The following is a 9,370-nucleotide window of genomic DNA, read 5'->3' as shown; positions in this document are numbered from 1 at the left end:
ACGCATTGGTGCACTGTTAGCCACTATTCGCTGTTAATTGTATGGGATGTTCGATCATTAAAAACGCACTTCTTCCGAGCAAGTTTGGAAAAATGTGCGTGCAAAGGAGCCTTGGTTACTGAAGTGAATATCCTCTTGTTTCGGAAATGATGGGCCTCAGGTGCAGAGGCCTTCGTCAGGCGTATAAAACGCCTTTGCTTCTGTCTCTTTTTCTTTAGTATCATTGCAAAAAATACAAATAAAGATGCTACTACTAGTCTAGCTGCTACTACTACTACTACTACTACTACTACTACTACTACTACTACTACTACTACTACTACTACTACTACTACTACTACTACTACTACTACTACTACTATAGCAGATCACTTCTTTCGCAAACGCGGCCACTGCAGCGAGCAAAGCGACCTTCGGGCGGTCTATAGCTTCAACGTAAACTTCGAGGTGAAAGCACAAGACGTACAAAACTCCCCCTCCACAGATAAGCACGCGAGCGTGGTCGACCACGCCCTGTATGTCAAAGTACAAGTCGGAGGCGCACATCCCAACTCTGGCGAAACACTTCTGATGATGATGACCTTTATAAATGGCTCACACCCACTCTGGGGGATTGGCCAAGAAACGAATAATTTATAGGTAAAAGTGGTCACATGTGAAAATGAATTATAGAAAGTTAGAATATATTACTAATGCTAATTTAAAAACTCAGAATCAAAATCGCCCTGATTCAATTAATTTTCGTACAGCTGAACAGACATCCCGGTGACAATGACCTAATGAGGACGCTCTCAAGGATAGAATATTCGAAGTAATGAAATCCAATCTAATACGATTAAACGCTGCTTTGAGAATGTTTTTCCTCAGTAAATTGAAGCGGTTACATGATAAGAAATAATGTTCAATTGTTTCGTCCTTGTTACAAAACGAGCAAAAACGCACTTCTATATGTCTTTCTTCTTCTTTACTTATTTGTCCCTACACCCATTAGAATATGACTTCATGTCTTCGCGTATCTAATACACTATCATCCTTGTTACACGTTTCGGTTTAGAGATATTGTTCGTGGGTGTCTTGTGCGCTTGCGCTGCAATTTTAGCTTCAGGATTCTGCTCACGGTGTAACATATATACTGCGATTCTGGTTCAGCCGTCTCGTTTCTTCCCACCTGTGGCATAAGTCTACAAGAGCCAAAGCCTTCCCACTAGCTCGCGCCACCACAAGCCACTCTTCTTTTTCCTTGGCTGACTGGCAACGAGTGGCGTGGCGCTACAACCCCAAATTGGAAAACTAGCGTGGGTCGCCAGCGATACGACGTAAACGCAGCGCGGGAAATGATGCATAATGGCCCGCGTCTCGCATAATTTTCATTTCGGCACGTGTGGCGTCCCGTGTTTTTCACCCAACGCTGCGTGCGTTTGTATTCTGCTGTTAGTATCCTGGAGAACGAATGAGGCATGGCGTAATTGTCTAAGGCAGCGAGCTGCGGAGCGAGGGGGTCGCAGGTTTGAAACCCCGGTCGAGCGCTTCGGAATTTTTTCTTCCGAGTTATTTGTATCTGTGGCTTTTATTTATATTGTTAAGCTGTTTATTGGACGGCACTCGGTGACAATGCACTATGGCGACAGTCAAGGCGAAAGCACGGGCTCCGAGCGCGAGAGGCGTTTAGAAGAGGACGACCCACTAGGAGCCGCTGGAGAGCGCAACCGTTGAACAGTACCAATTGCTTCGCCACAATTGCCCCGGGTACGAAAAGGGAGCCGTCCGGCGACCTAACAGCTCGTTACTATGAGTGGGTCATAGTAGGCCTTGAGACGCTCCACGTTGACTATGTCGCGCCCTCGACGGCGCATGTGTGAAGCTGGTTCGATGGGTTCGATCAGGTAGTTGACCGGGGATGTGCGCTCGACGACCCGGTAGGGGCCTTCGTATTTCGGCAGTAGTTTTGAAGAGAGGCCGGTTGCAGTGGTAGGGACCGAGAGCCATACAAGCGCTCCGGGGAGGAACGTGGACTCAGAAGTGATGGTGCCACCGCGAAGGCTCTTCTGCCGCTCTTGTTCGTGCGTTGTAAAGGCCTTTGCAAGCTCGCGACACTCTTCGGCAAGCCTGGCTGTGTCAGAAATAGGCGCACAATCAGATGGATCCGGCTTGTAGGGTAGTATCGTGTCAATGGTGTGCAGCGGGTGCCTTCCGTACAACAGGAAGAAGGGTGAAAAACCAGTAGTGCTCTGAGGGGCGGTATTATAGGCGTAGGTGACGAAGGGCAGAATGGCATCCCAATTTGTGTGATCGGCGGCGACGTACATTGAGAGCATGTCGCCGAGCGTGCGGTTGAAGCGTTCGGTTAGGCCATTCGTCTGCGGGTGGTAAGCAGTAGTTTTGCGATGAACAGCATGGCACTCTTTGAGAATGGCTTCCACGACTTCCGACAAGAAGACACGGCCTCGATCGCTGAGAAGCTCCTGGGGTGGACCGTGACGCAGCATGAATCGGTGTAGCAGGAAGGAGGCAACATCACGCGCTGTAGCCGCTGGGAGGGCAGCGGTTTCGGCGTATCGCGTTAGATGATCAACGGCGACGATGGCCCAACGGTTACCAGCCGACGTCAGAGGAAGTGGTCCATACAAATCGATGCCCACGCGCCCAAACGGACGGTTAGGGCAAGGTAATGGTTGTAGACCGACTGGTGACACGTGCATTGAAGGTTTTCGGCGTTGGCAATCGAGGCAGGAGCGGACGAACTTCTGCACGTAGCGGTACATCCCTCGCCAGAAGTATCGTTGTCAAATGCGGTGGTAAGTTTTGGATACCCCAGAGTGCGCGCACTGCGGATCAGAGTGGAAGGACTCGCATATTTCAGCACGCAGACTTCGGGGTATCACAAGTAGCCACTGGCGGCCGTCTCCGTAATTGAGTCGGTGGAGGAGGTCGTCGCGAACGGCGAAATGGTGCGCTTGACGACGCAATGCGCGAGTGGATGGTGTCGCCGATGGATCACTCAGCAAGGCTATCAGTGAGGCAATCCAGTGATCCTTGCGCTGTTCAGTGGCGATGGTGTGAATGTCGATAGACGAAACGGCATTGTGAGACACTGAGCTGGAAGTATTGTCGTCACGCAAGGGGGAGCGCGAGAGTGCGTCGGCGTCAGCATGCTGGCGTCCGTTGCGGTACAGCACGCGGATATCGTAGTCCTGTAGGCGAAGTGCCCAGCGGGCGAGACGGCCCAAGGGATCCTTCAATGACGACAGCCAACATAGTGCGTGGTGATCAGTGACGACATCAAATGGGCGACCATACAAATAAAGTCGAAATTTTGTAAGGGCCCAGATGATCGCCAGGCACTCTTTTTCCGTGACAGTGTAATTGGTCTCGGCTCTAGTAAGCGTACGACTTGCGTAGGCGACGACATATTCGGGGAACCCTGGTTTGCGTTGCGCAAGAACAGCACCAAGGCCTACACCGCTGGCGTCCGTGTGTACCTCCGTTGGGGCCGTAGGGTCGTAGTGGCGTAGTATGGGAGGAGACGTCAACAAACGACGGAGCTTTGCGAACGCGTCGTCGCATTCGGACGACCACGAATGTAGGGGCCCGTTACTTCCAAGGAGCTTCGTCAGCGGCGATATGATGGTGGCAAAGTTGCGTATGAAACGCCGAAAATAGGAGCACAGTCCTACGAAACTGCGCAGTTCTTTGACGGAAGTAGGTTTGGGAAATTCGGCCACGGCCCGAAGCTTGGCCGGATCGGGAAGGATTCCGTCCTTGGACACGACGTAGCCTAGGATTGTCAGCTGCCGTGCTGCAAATCGGCACTTCTTCAGGTTCAATTGGAGGCCGGCGTTGGTCATACGCGTCAAAACATGCCGCAGACGTTGAAGATGCGTGGAGAAGTCCGGAGCGAAAACGACGACGTCGTCCAGGTAACACAAGCACGTGTGCCATTTCAAGTTGCGCAGAACGGTGTCCATCATGCGCTCGAAGGTCGCGGGCGCATTGCACAGACCAAACGGCATGACGTTGAACTCGTACAAGCCGTCGGGCGTGACAAAGGCTGTCTTCGGTCGAGCGTCATCAGCCATGGGTACTTGCCAGTACCCCGAGCGCAAATCGAGAGATGAAAAGTATTCTGCTCCTTGGAGGCTGTCAATCGCGTCGTCGATTCGCGGCAGCGGATAAACATCCTTCCGAGTGATCTTGTTGAGCCTTCGGTAGTCCACACAGAAGCGCACAAAACCGTCCTTCTTGGCAACGAGAACAACAGGAGACGCCCACGGGCTGTCCGAGGGTCGAATAACGTCGCGTCGAAGCATATCGTCGACTTGCTCATTAATTACCCGACGTTCTGTGGGAGACACGCGATATGGACGTTGCCGCAGTGGTGGTTGGGCGCCAGTGTCGATGCGATGCGTAACAGCGGACGTGCGGCCGAGAGAAGTTTGCCCGACATCGAAAGAAGAACGAAATTCTTCCAACAGGCACAGAAGCTGGGATCGCTGGACCGACGTAAGGTTGTCAGTAATGGAGGGACCAAATACATCCGCGGGTGAGGAATCAGACGTGGAAACGGCACTGATGGTACGGGAACTGGTGCAGTGCGAGTCATCGGGTGCGTCCAGAACTTGTGCGTCTTCGAGGGGCTCCATTCTGCCGAGACATTCCCCTCGCACCAACGTAACAATGTGCGGGGATGGGTTGGTAACAAAAATAGCGGTGCTACCCTGAGTGACTTGCACGGTCGCGAAAGGTACCAGCAACCCTTTCCTAGTGCAAACGCGGTCAGATGGCGAAAGGAGTGCAATGGTGTCGCAGAGACCCGCGCAGTAAACTGGCGCAGCCGTCGACGAGTTTGGAGGAACTTTGGTATCGTCTTTGACGAGAGTCTTGGTGAATGCCGATGGACTGTCTGCCGGCGTCAAATGTGAGAACGGTGAGAGTTCGAGGGCGGCTGGTGCGCAGTGAATTATGGCGTCGTGGCGGGAGAGAAAATCCCATCCCAGGATGACGTCGTGGGAGCATGCAGCAATTATGATGAACTCGACGTCGTACAGAACGTCCTGAATGACGACGCGAGAAGTGCATACTGCTGTAGGCCTAATACTCTGGGAGCTGGCGGTACGGAGGGACATCCCAGAAAGTGGCGTCGTCACTTTTCGAAGTAAGCGGCTAAGTTTTGCGTCCATAACGGATACGGCGGCTCCAGTGTCCATATAATTGCTATCGAAATAAAAAGCGGTGACTTCCAATTATAACAACACAGGTTTTTCTTCGAGCATGTGCCCTAAAGGCCTGAACACACGTACGCGTTGCAGCGCGTCAGCGCGTGACTTTTTCACGCGGCGCCGCGCCCTCTCCCTATGGGAGGAGAGGACACGTGGCTACGCCAAGCTGCGCGACCTCTCTCGCCATAGGTAGAGGGCGCGGCGCCGCGTCAAAAAGTTACGCGCTGACGCGCTGCAACGCGTACGTATGTTCAGGCCTTAAGGCTATCGTGTTAAAACATCTAGCCGCCCTAGTCACGAACCTAGTTTTATACCGACGAGGCTGCAGGCCGCGCCCATGCACACTGTGCACGGAACAACGGGCTCAATAGTCCGCACTCTTACGTTCCACATGGCGCTAGGGCTGGCAGTTGTTTTGCTAAGGCGAAAGCCTCAGATGCCTCATCAAAAGCGAAAATTGACCGTCGGCGGCATTAACACGAGTGATGCAAAAAATCATCACGTCAAACTTGTGAGAGATCGCCAAATTTTGTGACGTCATTGCGTGACGCCACAAAATTTTGCACAGCCTTCGCACAGCCTTCGTGATCGGTGGGCCGATCACAAAGGCAGTGCAAAACAGGAAAGTTGCAGAAAGCTTGCAAGTGCCTCCGATTCTGCAGGCAGTGCAAAACGTTAGATGTAGAAACCTTTCGGAGGGGGGCGGGGGAGGATCAGTACATCGTCTGAAATAGAAAAGAACATGGCTTTCGTCTTCGAGTCGTCTTAGGCAAATGCACATAGGCGTGCGCAGGGTTCCGCATCATGGAGGGGTGGGGGGGGGGGGGGCAAAGGTTCATCGCAGCGGCCCCCCACCCTACTAAGTCAATGTATGGGGCAGATTTTGCGCCCCCCTCTCAGTGATTAGGGGGGCGGCCGCCCCCCTGCAACCCCTGTGCGCACGCCTATGCGAATATACAAGGGGTCCTGTAAGTTTTGTCCCTGTAATTGCTCCAATAGGAAGACTGCAGTGGTTATTTTCTTTATTTCATTTTATACAAGACATCACACTGATTACCTCCTCGCAACCTTCTTGATCGGCCTGCTCGCACAATCAATGCAGTCGTTCACCCCGTCTTTGCTCATCGGCAGCTTGTCATAGCTTCACGCGACCATCTATCTGGCCTGCACCACCAGAACACAAAAGGCTCCATGTCCGGGCGGACTTTTCACGTGGGTAAGCTACAAATACAATGCCGCGGTAGCTTCTGGTTGTCGCTACGTTACAGTTTTAGATTTAGTAGAACCAAAAAATTTCCTTCCCGATTCAACAAAATGATTCCAGCATGGTCCTTAGAGTTCCAACTATATTTGTTACATTGTAACAGTAATCAAACATTTTATATTTACTTGGTTAGATTCAATGATATTAAATAGGGGTTCCACTGTACAAGTGAGGTGCTTAAAAAGTGCTTATTATGATTACATTTGTAGCGAAGCCTTTACTGAGTAATGGGTTGCGCTCTCTATAGCCTTCCAGTGGGTCGTCGCCTTTGGCTCTTCGCGCTCGCGCTCTGAGTCCGTGTTTGTGCCTTGACTGTCACCATTGCATATCGTCGCCGACTACCGTCCAATAAACGCCTCAACAAATTGGTGGAGAGTGCTGTGCTCCTATTCGATGCCCCTGGAGCTGAGATCCCGTACCCTACCAACTACCATGCCTCAAGACGCTGCTCAGCAAACGTCTCCTTCCACAACGACCGCATGCTCCGGTGTCCCCCGCATCCGCGGCCCTCCTATCTTCACCGGCGCGGATGGGACCGATGTTGAGGACTGGCTTGCGATGTACGAGCGTGTGAGCGCAACCTGAAATGGCACACGTGCTTGTGCTACCTCGACGACGTCGTTGTTTTCGCTGCAGACTTCTCCACGCATCTTCAACGCCTCCGGCATGTGTTGACGCGTTTGAGCGACGCTGGTCTGCAACTAAATTTAAAGAAGTGCCGATTTGCAGCACGGCAGCTGACAATACTCGGCTACGTCGTGTCCAAGGACGGAATTCTCCCCGATCCAGCCAAACTTCGGGCCGTGACCGAGTTCCCGAAACCTACGTCCCTCAAAGAACTGCGCATTTCGTAGGACTGTGTTCCTACTTTCGGCGCTTCATTCGAAACTTTGCGACTATCATATCACCGCTGACGAAGCTCCTCGGAAGTAACGGGCCCCTCCATTCGTGGTCGTCGGAGTGCGACGACGCTTTCGCAAAGCTCCGTCGTTTGTTGACGTCGCCTCCCATACTACGCCACTACGACCCTACGGCCCCTACAGAGGTACACACAGACGCCAGCGGTGTTGGCCTTGGCGCTGTCCTTGCGCAGCGCAAACCAGGATTCCCTGAATATGTCGTGGCATATGCAAGTCGAACGCTTACTAAAGCCGAGACCAATTACACCGTCACCGAAAAGGAATGCCTGGCGATCATATGGGCCCTTACAAAGTTCCAACCCTATTTATATGGCCGCCCATTTGATGTCATCACCGACCATCATGCACTATGCTGGTTGTCGTCATTGAAGGATCCCTCAGGCCGCCTCGCCCGCTGGGCACTTCGCCTACAGGACTACGATATTCGCGTGCTGTACCGCAACGGACGCCAGCATGCTGACGCCGACGCCCTCTCGCGCTCCCCCTTGCCTGACGACGATGCCCCTTGCTCGGTACCTAACAATGTTGTTTCTTCCATCGACGTTCACACCATCGCTACCGAACAACGCAAGGATAAATGGATCGCCTCGCTGATAGACTTGCTCACTGATCCGTCGGCAACACCAACCACTCGCGCGTTGCGTCGTCAAGCCCACCATTTCACCATTCGTGCCGACCTACTGCACCGACGCAATTACAACGCCGACGGCCGCCAGTGGCTACTTGTGATACCCCGCAGTCTGCGTTCTGAAATATGCGAGTCTTTCCACTCTGATCCACAATGCGCGCACTCTTGGGTGTCCAAAACTTACCACCGCATTCGACGACGATACTTCTGGCGAGGGATGTACCGCTACGTGCAGAAGTTCGTTCGCTCCTGCCTCGATTGCCAACGCCGAAAACCTTCAACGCACGTGTCACCCGCCGGTCTACAACCGTTACCTTGCCCGAACCGTCCGTTCGGGCGCGTGGGCATCGACTTGTACGGACCACTTCCTCTGACATCGGCTGGTAACCGCTGGGCCATCGTCGCTGTTGACCACCTTACGCGATACGCCGAAACCGCCGCTCTCCCAGCGGCTACAGCGCGCGATGTTGCCTCCTTCCTGCTACACCGATTCATGCTGCGTCACGGTCCACCCCAGGAGCTTCTCAGCGATCGTGGCCGTGTCTTCTTGTCGGAAGTCGTCGAAGCCATTCTGAAAGAGTGCCGTGCTGTTCACCGCAAAACTACTGCTTACCACCCGCAGACGAATGGGCTCACCGAACGCTTTAACCGCACGCTCGGGCGACATGCTCTCAATGTACGTCGCCGCCGATCACACAAATTGGGATGCCATTCTGCCCTTCGTCACCTACGCCTATAATACCGCCCCTCAAAGCACAACTGGTTTTTCACCCTTCTTCCTATTGTACGGAAGGCACCCGTCGCACACCATCGACACGATACTCCCATACAAGCCGGATTCAACTGAGTGTGCGCCGATATCTGACACAGCCAGGCTTGCGGAAGAGTGTCGCGAGCTTGCCAAGACGTTTACAACGCAGGAACAAGAGCGGCAGAAGAGCATTCGCGGTGGAACCACCACTTCTGAGTCCACGTTCCTCCCTGGAGCGCTCGTATGGCTCTCGGTCCCTACCACTGCAACTGGCCTCTCTACAAAACTACTGCCGAAATACGAAGGCCCCTACTGGGTCGTCGAGCGCACATCCCCGGTCAACTACGTGATCGAACCCATCGAACCATCTTCGGACATGCGCCGTCGAGGGCGCGACATCGTCAACGTGGAGCGCCTCAAGGCCTACTATGACCCACTCATAGTGACGAGCTGTTAGGTCACCGGACGGCTCCCTTTTCGTACCCGGGGAAATTGTAGCGAAGCCTTTAATGAGTAATGGGTTGCGCTCTCTATAGCCTTCCAGTGGGTCGTCGCCTTTGGCTCTTCGCGCTCGCGCTCTGAGTCCGTGTT

Source organism: Rhipicephalus sanguineus, chromosome 10, assembly GCF_013339695.2.
Source record: "Rhipicephalus sanguineus isolate Rsan-2018 chromosome 10, BIME_Rsan_1.4, whole genome shotgun sequence".
NCBI classification, from domain to species: Eukaryota; Metazoa; Arthropoda; class Arachnida; order Ixodida; family Ixodidae; genus Rhipicephalus; species Rhipicephalus sanguineus.
The sequence above is the reverse complement of the archived record's forward strand: the minus strand, read 5'-3'. Positions refer to the sequence as shown.